The 18716-nt window shown below is 44.3% G+C and overlaps 1 protein-coding gene across 3 annotated transcripts in view; it reads right to left on the bottom strand.

The window, feature by feature from the left end:
• Positions 1–18716, bottom strand: part of GPC1 (glypican 1) — a 208219-nt gene that overhangs the window by 152134 nt on the left and 37369 nt on the right. Inside the window, exon 1 of one of the 3 annotated variants that reach the window (XM_068692221.1) lies at positions 6503–6521. The exons of the other annotated variants lie outside the window; for them this stretch is intronic. The gene's annotated coding sequence lies outside the window, so the exon portion shown is untranslated. Of the gene's footprint in view, positions 1–6502; positions 6522–18716 lie in introns of those variants that run through there. 3 annotated transcript variants of the gene reach the window in all.

The following is an 18716-nucleotide window of genomic DNA, read 5'->3' as shown; positions in this document are numbered from 1 at the left end:
GAAAATCAAGGCAGCAGCTGTATTTTCTTGAGATGAAAACACCCAACACATCCCAAACTCCTTCATGCAAAACCATGGACTGTTCTACAGTGGTGAGCGACTGCAGAATTAGCCCTTATAGCTTTTAGGGGGAAAAAGGTTGTTTCACTCCCACATACCAGGGTCTTATTATTAACTTGTACTACAAAAGCTTATAGAAACACTGAGCAACTTTGTGTGAGGATTTTGCTGCACATATGCATACATATATGTTGTAAGAGCCCATCTTTGAATGCAGAAGCTGTTTTTAGGACATTCTCCAAGATGAAAAACAGAGTGATCTGCATCTGCTTTGCAGTTGGAGGCCCAGGTGCTCCCAGATGTCAGGCAAGCAGCTGCTCCGCCACTACACCGTGACCAGCAGAGTTACACTGCCCCTTCCAGCAGGGCACAAGCACAGCTACAAAGCCTCCAGCATACCGGTGACATCTCCATGTGGTTCTGCATGGGGTCAGGAACAAACGTTTCTAGGGACAGGAACAAGCATTTCTGGGTGCTGACTACACAGCCCCTAGCACACTGCTGCACGGAGCCACATTGCTGTGGCCCAGAAGACGCATTCAAGGTCACAAAATGGATCAAAAGTTACAGAATCACAGAATTGTAGGGGTTGGAAGGGACCTCGAGAGATCATCGGGTCCAACCCCCCTGCCAAAGCAGGTTCCCTAGAGCAGGCTGCCCAGGTAGGCGTCCAGACAGGCCTTGAATATCTCTGGAGATAGACTCTACAACCTCCCTGGGCAGCCTGTCCCAGTGCTCCGTCACCCTCACCATGAGGAAGTTCTTTCACATGTTGGTGCGGAACTTCCTGCGATCCATTTTCCAAGTTGCTCTCAAGTTTCCAAAATCCCAGCTTGGGAAACACTGGATGTTGTGCAGAGGAGGAAAAAGAGTATGAGGAGAGGATGAGAGGAAAGGCAGGACCATCCCTCTCAGCCTCCTACAGCTAAATGAGGTTCAGCAGAATGTGAAACCACACTTCCAGCCACCCATGAGGAGTCCTGTGGCTGCGTGATGCCGACACTGTCAAGTAAAGCAGAACAGGAATGACAGCTACAAAGAAAAATGGAGAGTGATAAGAGAAGCTAACAGCAGCTCTAGCAACTGCCTGAGGACACACTGGGAAATTTAATGTATTAAAATAACACTTTCAAATAATAGTCTAGTTAATTGATGCTAAATTATAGCTGAATGCCTGTAGAAGTACTTATGACATCTGCACTAATACCATTTCAGTTCATCGGGATTAATATTATTCTAATACACGCCAAAAGAATGACTGAGTATTGGTACTTTAAAGAATTTGAAGTGATGCTTTGAAATAGTTTAGCTTTCTTATCCCCCTTCTCCTTCCTCTCAGCCCTCACAAACGCTCTTTTGCAAAAACTTATTAAAAATAGAGGTGTTTTCACAAATTTCATTCACTTGAATGATGTCGTTCTTATTATGCTGCTTTCTACACCTGAGGAGCGGAGGAACACTTCAGTTCTTGCAAACACCTCAGAAAGAGGCAGGCCTGACACAAAAATAGGATCCTGTTAAGCAAACATGCCAAGAAACGAGAAGAAGGTAAGACCTCACCTCTCCGCCCCCACAGCCAACAACAAACCCCAGAATATTACCTATTGACCAAGCTATGAATGCAGTAGTGAAAAACCCAAGGCTTCACTCTCCTGCTCGCGTATCTCTGACTCTGGGCTGGAGAGGAATGATGAGCACCGGTCCTCCCTTCGGGAGGCAGGCCCCACCTGCCATTTAAGCCACCGCAGGTGCTACAGCAGCCAGAGCACCTGCACAGCAGCTCAGGGGGCTTGGCCCGGGGATCTGCTTCCCCCCAAACTCCTTGCAGAGCGGCCACGGTTTCAGCTCCAAGGCCGCATGCTGGGTTGCAGGTGTTAACTCACAGGCTCTCTGCAGTTACCAGTCTTGAGCGTTGTTTTTCAAGCAGTGACACACATAGAGCTGAATCTCAGATCTCATTAAAATTTAACGTGACTCGGTGCCCTTAGCTTGCTGCTTCGGAAGCGAAGCCTCTGCCTGAGTGTTGTTATTTTCATACATCACAGTGCTGCTGAGTACCACATGCCAGCACAATTCAGAAGCTGAGAATCAGCCCTTTATACCTTCCACCATTCATCACCTTTCACACTCTTCCTTTTGCCAATTGCTAAAGGCAGTTTCCTTTTCCATTTCTGTGTTTATTTTTATGTCAGGGTTATCCTGTCCTCAGAGTCCACCTACTTCTTCAGAGAGGCCTCTGATGTCAAAGCAATACTGCAGGAAACTTAAGACAAAGAGGACAAGCCATTAATAAATGGGGACCTACAAGGGAGTGTTTAAGACCAATTTGGCATTTCTTAAAACTACACTGTTTAGGGGGGGCTATTCAGGCAAGGACATTCAGGATGAGGCAGTATCAAACTTAGTACAGAAAACCCAAATTCCTGTTGACTCTGATAGGCTTGGGGTTAAGAGACTTCTTGTGGTGTCAGGGTTTGAGTAAAGAAAAGCTACACGGAGAGCTAGTGTATAATAAAAACTATTTGCAAGCTATTAAAATACTCCCCCCATATATCAACAGCAAAACAATCACCCAGCTCAAACAGACGCACTCCCCAGTTTGGGTACACCCTATATAGGTGTCCCTTATTTTTAGCTGTGTCTCAGTGGCTGGCATGTCAGAATGGTGGAAAAGGAGAAAAGTCTGGCGCATCTCTGGTGATGTCAAGATTGACATTTAAAAAACATTCCACAGCCTCATACAAGACAGATGATAAACGCCTGCAAAACATGGCCAGAAGGGATGCAAACCTACAGGAATACTGCAACACAGCTGCTAGTTCTCGAGCAGCAGGGTCCATCAGTTAGGACCTTGCTCTGTAACCAAGACAGCAGTCCACATTTCAGCTGTACCACCAGCCAAATAAGTGATCTGGAGAACCTTCCACTGACATGTTCCAACATAATATCAATACAAATATCAATGCTTGCCCAGTGAATGTCATGCCTCCTGCTACAGCACAGGAAAAGAGAAGAAAATACTAAAAGCTAAAGCTACCAAATAGATGTGGCACAAACACAAACATGAAGGCAAGAGGCACTGTAAAATTTGGAAAGTTTTACTACAACAAGGACAACTCTAACTCAGTGGTCGTCCTGCTTGGAAGTCAGATGCTAGTGTCAAAACCATGGCAATAAAACAAACAAACCTAAATACCCATAGTCACCTCATTACTTTTCTCCCCTGCCTCCATATAGGCAGGAGCATTTTATCAGCATAGAAAAGAGACGTTCAAAACATTTTATGAAAAGCTAATAAATAAAACCAGGCATGAAAAATGCTTCAAACAAGACTGACGGCTTAATGAATCATACCAAGTATTTGTGCTACACAGCAGCGATAGACAAGGGGACACACAAGTGTCATACTACGGTTTAAAGTGTTGCTGCAGGTCTGGGGCTTGGGACAGTGCAGAGCTGCCTTGCCCTAAAGCAGCACTGTGATCCCCAGCACGCAGAGCCCCCTGAACACGGTACAGACTGCTGCACCCTCTCAAACATGGCTACACTCCCTGCCTTCGATGCAGAAACCATGAATGTGGACATGGCCACCAACCCCACTAAGCAAGTCCAAGAGTTAAAGAGAAATATTTAGCTATATATAAAAATAATAATAATAATAATAAAATCAATTTAGGAGCCTTGAGCTTCAGTTCTTTGTGTAATATGTTCCAGTCAGATTGATACACCTGATATATTACCATAAAATAAGCTTAAATTTCAAAATTTTTCTCTTCTCTCAAGTCATTTTCCTCTCGTAGAGATTATTATTTAGCCATTGTAAAGCACTGCTGTGACATATACGCATGACAATTGAGTCACTTCCCTCTCATTCAGTGTAAAAGAGTAATGAATATGAGCTACCCAATGCACTGGAAACAGGACCTTAAGAGCAAGCTGTCAGCAGGCCGATTGCACTCCACAAGCCTGTCACTGTTTTGCTGGTGGCAGATGTGTCAGCAGCAGGACACAGGTCCAGGTACCCAGGCTGAACGACACCACTTCCACAGAAATTGCAATGAGATACATCCTAATGCCAGGAAAAGCTGGGGCAGCATCAAACGTGGGAATCCTGGAAGCACGGCGGCGTGCCATGTTGATTCACACATACTTGTGCTGTTTTTTCAGCTCTGCTGTTTCCCAGCAGGCCCAAAAGCTGAGCTCTGGGGCTGAGTGTAAGAAGCTAATACAGCAGATTGAGCATTACACAGGAGGAGTGCAACCCTTTTCAGCCCACTTATCCTGTGAGCTAAATGCTGATCAAAGGGGAGAAAAACAAATACTCTTTCTAGCAAAATCCCAGTTGATTAAGGACTATAAGGGAAGTATTAAAAAAGACCCCTTCCTTCCAAGATACAGACACAAACACAGCAAGCCCTGATAGATGTGCTTGTACAAAATGTCTTTTTTCCTGGTTGCACTGAGGCAGCAGGAATACCTGCTGTTGGTGGGCTACAACACCTCTGAGCCACACACTGAGCTGTTCTGTACTCTGAAGCACGTGGAGAAAAAGTTTAAAAAACTCAAACATGCTGTGGAATTGATTTGTGGTTAAAGGAAGGATTAAATGCTGAATCTGGGGCAATCAATAGCCCGGCTAATGCTTAGGGCAAGCTTTCCTGCTCCAGCCCAGCCCCATTTTCTTTTCCTTAAGACCACTACCCTTAACACTGGGAAGACGACTTCCATCTTCCCTCCTGCCACCCCATTCCTCAGCACTGCTGCACTACAGCACAGTGCCTGCAATGCCACTGCCAGCCAGCTGACAAACCCTGCAGGATGCTCTTTTCCCTCTGACATCCCCGGGAGTTACCCGCTTTGCACTGGGAAAAAACAAACACAACCACAACAAACACATCCAGCACTTTTAAGGGGAAGTTCACTTCTAGAAACCGAGGGCCCAAATGGCCTGGGTTCTGCTTTCCTTGCTCCCCTCCCACCCCAGACAGCAGTGGATCTTTGCAACCTGTTTACAGTCGGTGCTGTGAGATGTGGCTAGACCCATTATTATTTTTAACTTATAATAATCCGTAATAACAGCAATTAGCCCCCATTAAGCAAAAGATCTGTATGCTTCCCCTTTGCAGGAACAGATTTTATTTCTTCTCTTGCAGTGTATTTTTATTAGCCAGATGGATCATGAAATTATTACAAAAACTGGGATGTAAACTCTTTAAAAGCACTCAACTATGAACGCTTCCTTTTAAAGTAATTAATATTGATTTATAAACATTCAGAATTAGAGAACAAATACTTAATTCTTCCTTAATCCTTCGGCCAGCACTGCTCTGTATTCATCGCACAGGAATATAGATTAACCAGACTGAAATTTTTAGCATGGGAAGGACAGAGCTGGGCAGTCATGCACAGCACCATGATATGCAATATGCTTCCACCACAAATTTACTGTAACGCGTGGGATTAAAACAAATTCAAGAGACTGCTATCCTCCTGTTACATTTCCAACTTTTTCCATAAACTCACAAACATTGAGATTAAAGATATCAAATCTTTAAAGAGGATCAAACCAAACACCTTAACCATCACCCCATCACCAATGTCACCCACTAAACCATGTCCAACCTTGCCTTGAACACCCCCAGGGACGGTGACTCCACCACTTCCCTGGGCAACCCGTCCCAATGCCCGACTGCTCTTTCTGAGCAGAAACGTCTCCGCGGCCCTGCTGGCTGCACTGCTCCTGACACAGCCAGGATGCCGTTGGCCTTCTTGGCCACCTGGGCACACTGCTGGCTTGTGTTCAGGCGAGCATCCATCAGCACCCCCAGATCCCTTCCCTCTGCACAGCTTTCCAGCCACTCTGCCCCCAGCCTGCAGCGCTGCATGGGGTTGTTGTGGCCAAAGCCGAGCCATGCTGAACACCACTTGCTTTGAACAAGGCCACCAAGTGCTGTTGCAATACAAACAACTAATAGTAACACAAGACAACACCTGGCAGCGTTAACCTGCATTTCAAGGTATGTGTCAGCACAAAGCATACCACTTTGAAGTCAGTGCGGTTTTCTGAAAGGCTACTAGACATAAATCACCACATCAGGAAAGTTTTATCTTTTCCCCTCCTCCTAGCTAGTAGTGCCCTCCTGTTCCTGTGGGTTGTTTTAAAAACAAAATGTTTGCTCTGCAAAGAAAGCTCCTATTTGCTTCAGTATTCTATCTAAAACCTATTATTGGACAAACCACAGCAGACCTACCATCCAGTTGCATTATATCAGAGTGATTATTACACAATGAATATAGCTAAAGCCAGCTGGACAAATCCAGTAGAAGGAAGGCTCATTAAATCTGCGAAGGCACTAACACATTAATTACTTCCAGCTACAAAGAACAAAGAGAACAGGAGAGGAAAAGTCACACAAAGACAGCAAATACACTGTACTCATACCTGTTGGTCATTCCAGTTCATCCAAGCGCTGGATGGAGCAGAGTCTTAGAAGAAAAACCCTAAATCATATACTGTCCTCCTCTGTGAGGAGCAAATTTGTTTTCCTAGAGCAGCTGTGCACTGGCATCATCAAGAGTTACTGCTTCATTTAGCACAATCACCAGGTTCAATGGTTTCAGGTGTTTCACAGCATGACCTCTGTCCACAGAACTAACTCCAAGGTCACCTGCTCCTACTCCTTTCTCTTAAGAAAATTGCCTTTAGGTGAGCTGATATTCCTTAGGATCACTTTTCACTGTATTTTCCCCACAATAATCAGATCTCAAATTTTTACAGTACTTAACTCTTGAAACCATTTTGTTGTTTTATGAATTTAACAAGATAAAATACACACTTCTCTTTCAGAGTCACATCATCCAATACCAAGACTGCAGTTAAACAGTTCGCTACAAGTTTTACAGCAGCAAGAAAATACCTTTCTATACATCAGAAACTGCATTTTGACACTCAAAACCGGTTTTCACTCAATGTTGCACATCTTGTATATTAGAAGAGAAAGAACAGTTGTTTACTTTGAACTCAATCTCTAATATTATTTGTTTGTGCTACCATCACAGTTGCATACCATCAACTAATTAACAGTGGTGAAACTACCCTTAAATTATCACCTGAGGCTCTCTTTGAAAGGCTACCAAATATTCTCCATCCACACTTTTTTTTAAAAGCAACACAGAAAACTGTTGTAAATATCACAGCAGAATGATGTATTTTGCAAAGTATTTTCTCCTCAGCCGATCTGCAGTCAATGGCAGCTGACAAATCAAATTCTGGACAAGGCAGGAAACTCCCATTTGCTCAGTGGACACTGGGTCTGTGTTTTCAATGCAAAGCACATTTCCCTTTCTCCCAGGTCATCTCTCTACACCCTCTATCTTACCCCTTCAGATTACTTAACCACCACTCATAGAAAAGCATCCCCGATTGCCTACCTCTGCTGCCTGTAATAGCCCTCTTATCCGTCAGCTACATCAGTCCTTCAACTGCTTGCGAACTGTCTTCAAAACCTTCTTTGTTCTCTTCATTTCTTTTCTTCTCTGTGATTGTGATGTGGTGGTTTGACTTAATGGAAATTTTCCCCCAGAAAACTGGGTACGTGCCACCAGTTACCTTTTTCACATGCATTTTTAGACCTCCAATCAGATGAACAGTTGCATGTAAAATAATATTTTATTTATAAGCTGCAAGCACTAATTCCCAACGCTTGTTTCAAGAATTCAAAGGAAAAATACCCCTCTCTATTGCTTTGTGTAGTTGCCATTAACGCTTGTGGATGTAGCATACCACCAGCGAGGAGAGCTTGCTCGGCTGTAAAGGGTTTATTTGGGCAGAAGTTTTAGCGCAAGACAGTCATTTTATTCAACTCTGAGTCTGTTTAGTGGCTCAAGGCACTACAGAGCACTCAGTAAAAGGAGTCATCCCCACCCCCATGCAGTTTTGGGACTGGATGCCAAAGCTGTGCTACTTTCTCCCAGAAAGAAACTTACTGTGGTAAAGAAGCACAGCTTTAGAGGTCAGACTGGAGGTAAACAACAGCAATTTTTTTTATACACTGCTACATGGAGCCTCAGCATAAATACCTCAAGGAACCTTCCAAAACCAAGGGGCTGGATTGCTCTGTGTGTAGAGATCCAGCAGTTTCAGGACTCCAAAAGCCAATATGCCGGGGAGACTGAATTTATACCTGCATTTACTGTGCAAGCCACATTACACACACATATGCAGGGACGTAATGAAAAAGATTTCCATGTTACTCCTTGTTCTCACAGGTGAGAAAGTAAGTCAAAGTGAAAGCATTACAGGTAAGTAAATGATAAATATACAGTAGCATTGATTGCATATTTACCATGACAAATGTTAAGGCTCCATTTTAGGAGGCTAATTTCCTTGTATAATTGATGCAGACGGATCAGAAATTGGGCAGCAGGAAGACCCAAACACAGGCTGGCCTGTGTACAACACAGGGAGATGGCCCTATGATTAGCTTTCTGTGTATGGTATGGCATCACATGTGAAGGTAAGTCCTATCAATTCCAGATCAGCTCCCCGAAGTCACACTGACCACCATGACCGCCCTTCGGTTTTTCACCCTCTCTTATATGGCAGAAATTGCACATGCAGAACCACATTTTGGCCTCCAGTCTCTGGCATTATAGGTAATCTTGTTAAGTATTTCGAGAATTCCCTATACATTGCATGCCATCATCAGGTTATGTAAACACTATAAACTTCCAAAGCTCGGCTTGCACAGGTAAGAAAAGGGCAGATGCATCGCTCAGTAGTCCTCTTCAACTCCGGAGCCCTTTGGTGAAGCCTGGAAATGCAAGCTCATCACTCAGCTGTTTGCTCTCATTTTCAGCCCAGATATTTGACAGAAAGGCCTTATAGACTCAGTCTGTACAATCAAATAAAGCTTACTGAATGGCAGGGAAAACTCCCATGTGTATTCAGTGCCTCCCATATTCAGGTGAGCCAGGTCCTTCTAGTTGGTAATGAAAAGGAGACTAAGAAGTCCTGAAAGTACTGAGTGCTTAAGAAACAAAAACTTGTGGATTCTACTTAAGCAGTAAGAAAATTCACTGCAAAAGCCCACAACATAAAGCACAATAGAAACTGGAGCCCAGATGTGCCGGGCACAGAGCCCTGCAGTAATTCACTGTCACAGCCACTGGCTTGTCTCAGCTGACTTAAAATGGAGGTAATGTGAGGGACGAAGTAGCAATGAATGTGGATAGCCATGTAAGCATGTGCTCCCCGTCATCAGTCCTACTTACTTATAATTAAAGTGAAGAGAAACAACTGTCCCTCTGCAGTGGCACTGCCTGGGCGCACTCCCTTATGCCGGATCTCTGGTTTCAAAGGGGGCCCGAGAAAGAAGGCAGAAAGGGATGTCAGTGTAGTGTGTCACCACGTTTCTATACCAGCATCCTGGTGGGGCTTCTGCCAGCCTCTGGAGCTCGAGATGGGTATTTCCTGTGTACTTTCATAATGGTCATGAACTTCATGAGTGACACTTGCTGCAAAGCACCTTGTTATGTTCTAATGAAAGCAGCCAGGAAAAACAAATGATAGAGTAGTAATAGTGCCTTCTAAACTGAAGACCTGGAAAGTGTCCAGAGAGATCTATTCAAATTGTGTATTTTTAATCACAGGACTTCTGCAATAGTCTTCTATTAACCATCAATCACTAGTTTTAAATCTTGTCTTCCTTCATTATAAACCAGAAACTACTGCAGTGGTCATTCACACTAAATATATTGTACCCTGAAGCTGCAATTTACCTTACTTTTTACATAACAATATTTCTCCCAATGCTTAATATAAAGAATACTGCAAATACAGCAACACTGTTATTTATTTGCAAAGGGAATGGAAAGGTTAAAGGCGAATGCTATATAAACAGTTATTTTTTATAGACCACAATGGTGTGCTTTCTACTGTAGAAATGGAGAAGATATTGTCTATTCCCCAGAGAGATTTCGTTTTAACTGAAGCAGAAACAATACAGAACGGTCATAAATGGTACATACAGCAGAGGAACACATTTTGAGCTGCCCTTATTTCTACACAGTGATACACAGTCATTATACCTAGACTTACAACCCCTCATATTTTCTATCTAAGTCTGCGTGCAGGGTTTTAAAGTTGAGCGCTATATGAAGAAGTGCATTTTAAAAGGAGGGCTTTGTACAGCTCCGTACTGCCAACGCAAACAGGTGGTGCTTCTCAGGTTAAAGAAGCTCTAGCAAAGTCTAGCTCCTCATTTCGAACGGTTTCAAATTCCTGACTTATAAAACCGAGGACAGTATGCAAAAAGGACCAAGAGCATTAAGACGGTGCAGGAATTAATGACTTCAAATCTGTCAGTTCAGATCAGACTCCAACAGGCAGTACAGCCGTGCACCAGCCAGGGCCAGGAGCATCCGTGCAAGGTAACCTTTGCACTTTGCCTTCTTCATGGTATGCACATGAAATACAACAGCTAATTCAATGATCGAGACCAGGATCTTCTTGCATGACTTTGGAAGTTAGGTGCCAGAATCCAATGTTACCTGGGTGAATTTTGGTGAAACGTGGAAACACTTGCATTTGTGGAAGTATTCCTCTGAGTTTTACAGACAACCAAATGCAACAGTTAACCACTGTGCTAAATGGGGGCAACAGAAGTATTTTCACAGCACAAACATCTCTTCAGGTTCTGTTTTCAATTCAGAGCAACTTAAGATGATTTCTTGCTCTATAAAAATGCAAAATCCACAGCCTCACATGGTTTTTGCTGCATAGTGCTGTTTGGGTACAGGATTTTTACCAAGTTTTTCCCGTGAGTTTGGATGTGCTTAAGCCTACGATAAAAAACACCCTAGTTAGTGCTAATGCACTTGTATTAGCAGTGAAAGGCACTGAAAGAGACAAATCTCATGAGTGATAACCCCCCACATTGTCCAAAGGCCGCACAGACACATTTACAAGAGGCACAGTTGGGATCCGAGCATCTTGTTCGCAACAGCTTAGATACCTTCTCCAAAAAACAAGGCAATTCTGCAAACACGAAGGGATAAAAATAATGTCCTCCTGTGAGCATTGCTGCTGAGGCACTGAACTATTGCCACTTGCTTCAGTAGCTGGAAGAGAAATGCAGGTTCACTGACCTTTTCTCTTCTGTTGGTACAGAACGTTCGCATCTGAAATAACAAGAACACCTTCGGAAAATCTCCCAAACCAAGCATCTCAAATGGCCAAATCTTGTGCAATGTTTCTCAATGTGGGGACTCTAAAAGTGGCATGGGATTGTCAGGCTCTGCTGTCTAAAAGATAAATGGGATTAGCACGAGAAACAAAAAAGCACTAGTCTGGTGGAGCCTCATATGCATCACTGTATATGGTAGGTTTGAAAAATGATCCGGTGCTCACTCACCAACACCTTCAAGGCACTCCCCTGAGTATCACAAGAAATCCTGGAGCTTCTTTAAGTCACAGCACCAGCTGTGCAGTGCTTGGTGGCTTGGGGTGGGGTGGTGAAACCCTCCCTCTTCCTCACAGCTGCAGCTGTCTGCATAGTACTCAGCTCTTTGTGCTGGATGCAGTCACCCTACAGATTTGGTGTTTTACTACTACTTGGCTAGAATCTCGGAGCTCCACTCAAAAACCTGCATCCTCCCTCACTTGCTTCCAATGTGTCCAGGACAGGCATGGCTCCCTGCCCCAAGGACGCTGCTCGTGAACCGCAGTGTTCCTGTTACAGCCCAGCTCTGCTGCGTTATGTGATTCGGAGACCTGGGCAGAGCTTCAAAAGCTGCAGCAGTAACAAATCATGACACCAGTTACTCCTCTCTTGCTGTAATGTTAGGAGAACGAACAGAAGTATTTATGTGCCCAACGTGCAGAAATTGCCACCTCCTCCACACTGGGCTAGAGCTAGAGCTGTTGCTTGCCTTAAGCAGGCAAAATATAAAAAGACTGGAAGGTTGAACAGAAGTGAAGGAAATGACCAAAGGAACACAACCTGGTTCCTGCGCATGCCAAGCCCATGCTTGGATACAGTGACGGCGAAGGGATTAAAAATAGCAAGAAAAAGGAAACCCAGCACTTCAGTTTGCTACTCAAATCTCCAAGGCTGGGCCGACTGCTGCAGTAGAAATACTTTGAGAGGAATTAGGAGGGATCAGTTAGTACACTGTCAAATACACGTCTTTAAAAACACTGAAAATAAACGTGCAGTGAGCTTCTGCTCCTGCCCAGTGAACTGCTGGGTTTTAGATGAGGATATTCCCACCACAGCAAATGGGATTTGCAAGGTCAGACTGCATCACCTCATGATGATGTGACACCAGACTCGAAGAGTAACTGGCTCATACAAGTCTCCCAAAGCCTGACCACACAATTCAACTCTCTAAGTCTATTTTGTTTCTGTACTCAATACTTGCAGCGTGCCAATGACTTGCATTTGTTTAACTGAACATGTTTGAAGTCTGTTTCTCCCGAGCAACCACATGTTCATCTCTTCACAAGCATAATGGTGGAAGGAAGTCAGCACCAAACGTGTCCCCTTTCTTGCAGAGAGCTTTCAGCTATCCAAAGTTTAAATTAAGTTTCTGAGAGGACACAAAAGCGAGACCTCAGGTAATTATGCACTCATTTTTCCCCTGAGGTCGGTGTTTATTTATTTTAGAACATCTAACAGCTCTCTGGGGCTTGCTTTACAACCCAGAAAAAATGATTACTTAGTCTCTGAATCTACAAACTCCGTTCTGTGTAAATTTTACACACAGAGCTATGCAAGGTGATTAAAAAAAAAAAAGGCAGATTTTATCAAACTTTCTGAAAGCTTGATTCGTTTCATGGCTCATCTATCTTCATAAAACCCACTGACGGTTGAAACAATGGGTAAAATTTCAAGACCAGCACTTAAGGAAAAATGTGTTTAGAATCACTTAAGTTTATTGATTTTGATTTTTATCTTGTTTTCCTTTCATAATAACTGGTGAGTGCTTTTGTTTACTTTTTTTAAACACACCACCTTAACACAACGATTAATAATAATTCACAGCCCACTATCCTTCGAATCTTTTTGCAGTTCTCCAGGGAACAATGATCCATCTAAAACAGGGACAATCTTCCTGGCCTTAAAATCTAAGAGCTCTTGTACACACACTTAAATTTACACACACGATTCACAGCAGCTTGTCTCTTCTGGGCTTTACAGCTTTCCTCATAGTTAGAAGGACCACCTACCCCTCACGTTTAATGTTGCTATCACCATGAGATAGGTCCACGTGAAAAAGCAGATGTTTTCCCACAAAGGTGCTGCCCTGGAGGTCCATTTCTGAAACATTATAGTGGACATATGAAAGTACGGAAACATAGAGGGTTTTTTGTTGTTGTTTTTAATGGCGTTTCATGAAGTGTTGGTTCAGCAGCTGGAACCGACTCAATGACCAGGCTACACTGAAGGGGATATCCCATTAAGATACATGACAAATCGAACATTTGTGTTGATACAAGATATGCTTTTCTCACGCTCTAGGAAAATATGGTGTATGATCTCTTTGTCTGTAAATTGAGGGTAACCAAAATGAGGATTATGTCATTTTGACATGGACCTTTGCCTCCCTCCTTCCCTTACAGGCTGTATGTGTAGTTTTTACCACTGTTCCCAACGCTTCTCTCCACTGCAGCTGGAGACCAGCAAGCCCTGCACAAAACCACCTTTGCAGGAGAAGCTGAGAAACATCATTTGCCTTTAGTTCAGGCAGCAGGTCACCAGGAGGCTGGCAGCCTGACTGCAGCTGTAACATGTGCCATACATGACATGGGCTCAATGAGAAACGAACCCAGTTACTCCCTAGCCTTCCCTTCCTACCCATAGGCCTGGCTCCTCTCCTGTCCTCACACCAATGTCACAAATGGACCGGAGACACCGCAGCTACATGGGACACATGGAAGGAATCTGCCCCTTGCTTGTGAGACAGTCAGGAACACTGCAGCCCCTCCACCAGTTGGCTTTCCTGGGGACATGCTAAGGGTCATCCAGACAACATATTTTTAGAAGGGGCTTATTCAGAGCACCAAACACCCCAGCACATGTGAGAGGTGTGCTTGCTGCTTGGCTGAACCGCAGCTAGAGGCGACATCTTCCACGCAGAAATGCCCCAGTGTGTGGTGATGCCCACAGGGGACAGCTCTGCATGGTGCAGGCTCTCAGGTCGCTAGTCCTGGCCAGCAACGCAAGAGATTGTTGTAGCATCAGTGAAAAATGGTTCTATCTATTTGTTGTCTGCACTAAAGGCTAATTAATTTCATGCTAAGCTATAAATCATGCAAAACCTGATTCTCACTTAACATTAATTAGCACCACCTTAGCTGTACAATCTCAGTTATTTAGCATTCTAGCACGTTTGTTTGTAGCACAGATTTTTATCCCTTTGGGCTCTTTATGGCATCCCTGAATATCTGGCCTATCTGGAGCCTCTTCTGTGTCTCCAGTTTGGGAACAGCTGGACTCATGACATGGCCAGTCATGAACCCTGCTGCTGTCCTGAGACAAGGCAATGCTAAATGCAAGCCTAAAGCTGCACTGGTACAAGAAGAGAAAGAAGTATTATTTCTGTCTTGTCTATGTGGCAGATATAGCCCCATTTTATTCTTAGCCTGTCTGAATCTCAAACCTCTGTCTTAACATCCTGCATCACTAGTTTTTATCTGCAGAAACCTACAAAGCTGGAGAACTCCATAAACAGTGAAATCCTACTCATGGAAATCAAAGAAATTCAGAAACTTGAATTCTGAACGCTGAGCTCTCAACAGAACCTTGAGTAAATCGTTTCATGTCACAGTGACTTGATTTCCCAAACCACAAAACAGGACAGCAAATAACTTTGCTGTTACTTTAGTTAAGCAGCTATTCTTAAGTCTCTTAGGATAGGCTTTGCAGATGGAAAACGATGAAGAATTTTTTTTTATATATACGTATGTACGTGTATGCATGTATAATACATTCAAGTGCCTAAACATGCTGGGATTTCAACATGGTAGAGCAGCGATGCAGTAATGGAATCAAAAAGAAAATTTGCTTCAGGACAGTAGCTCTGGAAGTGTAACAACATGAGCTCCTTCCTCCCATAGGCACAATTACAGCCCATAGCATGAAAACCATCATGCATAGGTGAGGCAGGATCTTATTTTACCAGCTTGGGCCAGTTCCTCCTTATTGCTAGTCACTAGAAACATCCCTGTGTTATGGCCTGGAGGAACATGAAGAAACAAATATCCTTCAAAGGCAGAAGACAGCAGATACTTTTATGACCTGTGGGAACAGAGGTCCTAATAAGCCTGCAAAACATTGCATAAATGTCTCCAGCTAAAATTGTTAGCACTAGATGGAGTACATTTCCTAAATGCTTAATTTTGAAATTACCTCCCAGTAGACTTTCTCCATCTTTTCTTAAACTATTAAAGGCAGGCAGCCCAGGTCCATGCAAGACCCTTTAACAAGGAACTATTTAGTCAATTCAACCGCATAATGAAGATGGATTTTGAATGGGAGGCATGTGGAGACTGCTGAGGGCCAGAAAGTGAAAACTGTATCAGTGAGGGGCATGTCTTAAGCAGGATTTCCAGGGGCGTCTGGAAGGCCAAGGCACCAGCCAGCCACAACAGCTGTGTCAGCCAGGAGCGAAGCGAGGGATGATTCTTGCTCAGGTTCACACGAATGCATCCACGAGGCCAAAAGGTGACAGTGCTCCTGTGGGCTGCTTGCATTGAGCAGGGCACAACCAGCCCTGCACTCAGGGATGGTTGGGTTTTGAAATGGATGGTTCAGGCAGGACAGAAAATTGGAACCGCTAATAGAAATCAACAAGTTCGAGCTTAAAAATGAAAATAAAAACAGTATTTCAGGATTGCTTCATAATGTAGACATAAAACAGATGATGCTATTTAAAATTCTTTGTAAAAGTACCGAAACTATCTTCCTAGTGGCACAGCCCTGACAAATCGCCCAGCCACCTACATGCATTTATAGCTGTGGCTGTCCAGGGATCACTTACAACTACATTAGCAATGGAAGACATTAGTCAGGGAATTAATTCCAAGAAACTAGAGTCTCAGCAGCAGAAAGGGAATGAAGGAATCATAATTGCAGGCAATAGGGCAAAGGGACAGCATATCAGACCATCTCCTTGGCAAAAGAAATATGAATTGAAGAAAAAAAAAAAAGTCACGCAGTCAGCACATTCTAAAGATGGCCCGAAGAAATGATCCTTATATGCCCTTTAGGCAGCAGAACGCACACTTAACACTCTCCGTTTGCGGTGGAAGACACATCTGGTCCCTGAAAAGCCATGAGCAAGGACTCCTCAGCCCGAGGACTGCTTCTGCCAGGTGTAATTGTGCAGCTACGGCCCCTCGGGCTGCAGGCAGCCAGCACCCACCCTGGGGCACTCACCGCACAGAAACAGATGAGCTTTTCTGCAGCAAATTTCTCTCTTAGAAAGAAATTCAAGGAGACTTGAAATTGAAGAGTATACCAACTGCACTGCTATTTCGTGTGCTTGGTTTGACAAAATGGAATCTGGTATTTTAGATGGGCAGACCTCTTTATTTACTTACTCTCTGACAGGATGAAAGAATTTGCACAGTAATTCATCTGCTGTATTTCTCTGTCCCAAGGTAGCAGAGAAAAGGTGCTCGAAACTGCCTTAATACACTGTGCAGTGCTCATTCTGCAGTCCTACAGGAAAACTCCAAAAAGGCTATTAAACCCTGACCTACCTGTAGCCACAAATCTCAAGTCTGTTAGAGTACTGTGGGGCAAATAACTCCAATATTGTCACCCTGTTCCTTCACTCCTCCTCACAAACCTGCCGTCAGTGGTCCCATCTCACTGTACCAAATCACCAGACCAAACCCTCTGAAGCCAGGCTCTGCAGGTGGAGAGACACTCAGGCAGCCTGTGCCAAATCTACTATTTGCCACACAGAAAGTTTGAGTTTAGAGTTTTCTTGACGCTGTGGTAGTACTGTATGCATTTGGTAGTAGATTCTGGTGGTTCCTATGTATCAGTGACACGATGCTTCCCTAGCACAGGCAGACACGTGTGACTGGTGATTTGCATGCTCCCATATAAGCATCGTGTCTCTGGCAACAGGCGCAAGGCTGAAACTGCAGAGTATAGTGGTTTTGGAAAGCCTGGTCCTGAAGTGTTTTGTGTGCCAGTAACCGAACTGGCCGACAGAGAAGCCTAAAGGCTTCAGCCCAGTTGCTCTTCCCCATTTGTTCTGAGCACTGGACTTCCTGCCTGCCCCGAGCTTTGATAGCTGACAGGGGTGTATGTGAGAGGATGCAACACAAACATGAAGACTGACGTGCTCCTGCTCAAAGTTACCAAGGAAATCGTAAACCCTTGCCTGTGACTCTGCTGCAGAAAGAGATTTCTGGCTCCAGAACCACTAGCGCATATCCTTTCCTCGTGACTAAATTCAATAAAACTCAAGCCCCTGACCTCTGTGTGTGACAAGTCAGATTTTCACCTTGTCAATCCTGACAAAGGGTCTTTACAGACTGTCCTTGCCCACCACGGGCAGCCCTCCTGGGGCCTCACCGAATGCTGCAGAAATACTGCTGAGAGCAGAGGAGCCCAGACAGACAGCTGGGTTGGGAAGCCCTGTAAGCTGTGATCTGGACAAGCAGGAAGCAGCTTCAATTTGTCTAGACTTCTGGTTTCTTTGCATGAGACTGGTGTTTATGTAAACAAAGTGAAAGCAGAGGCTGCAGCGGTGACAGACAGCCCTGAGAGCTTAAACAGAGGTTAGGATCTATGATCAGGTTGTGCCTTCGAAGCGCTTTTTAAAAGGAGCTGTTAAACTACCAGAGTGGACAAGGTAGAGAGCTTTCCGTTATGAATTATAGATAAGCTCTCTGATCTAGCAAATGCCAAATATCCTGATGCTCAGATAAACGCAAGGGAAGAGGTAGAAAAAAACATGCCGAGACACCTCATTCTCCAATCTGGTGTGAGTTTATAATCAAAGATTTTTTCTGAGAGGCCAAGGGCCAGACTTTCAAAAGTACTCCCATACGGATCTTAACAAGCAGTTAGATCTTCAAAGAGCTCAGCTCTGATTCAGGCACATAAATGAAGTGGACAGATTAAAACAAAACAAAGCAAAACTCACGCTGACACAACAGCAGCTGCCCATGTCCACAAGCAGCTGAGAGCGGCAGCTGAGAGAGAAACGTGGGCCGCTGGGGAGAGCTCTGGCAATGGCACTTGGGTCAGAGCCGCCCAGCTCCGTTGCTCCCCCTTCCACAGCCTCACCCCATGACGCTGCTGGGGGAGGTCCCCCTCCTCCTGCGAGGCTCTGGGTGCCAAGAGCCTTGCAAAATCCTGCCATGGGAACGAAGCTGGAAGAAGGCATCATGGGCAAAGCATCAGAAAACGCGGTATGCTATCAGGGGAAGACTCAGAGGTGGTGAAGTGGCCTTAGGAAGTAAGCCCCATTTTGGGGTAAAGGGCCCCATGGGATTTGGCAACTCAAACACGTACAGTATATTGCAAACAAACACCCCAGCTTTTGCAGATGTCTGTGAAGTGCTGTCAAACAGCTGTGGAGAAGGAATATGAGGAAGTTGCCCATAAGAAAATGCTTAATTCAGACCA

This window comes from Anas acuta, chromosome 9 (assembly GCF_963932015.1).
Source record: "Anas acuta chromosome 9, bAnaAcu1.1, whole genome shotgun sequence".
NCBI lineage: Eukaryota > Metazoa > Chordata > Aves > Anseriformes > Anatidae > Anas > Anas acuta.
This window is presented reverse-complemented; position numbering and strand designations above follow the sequence as displayed.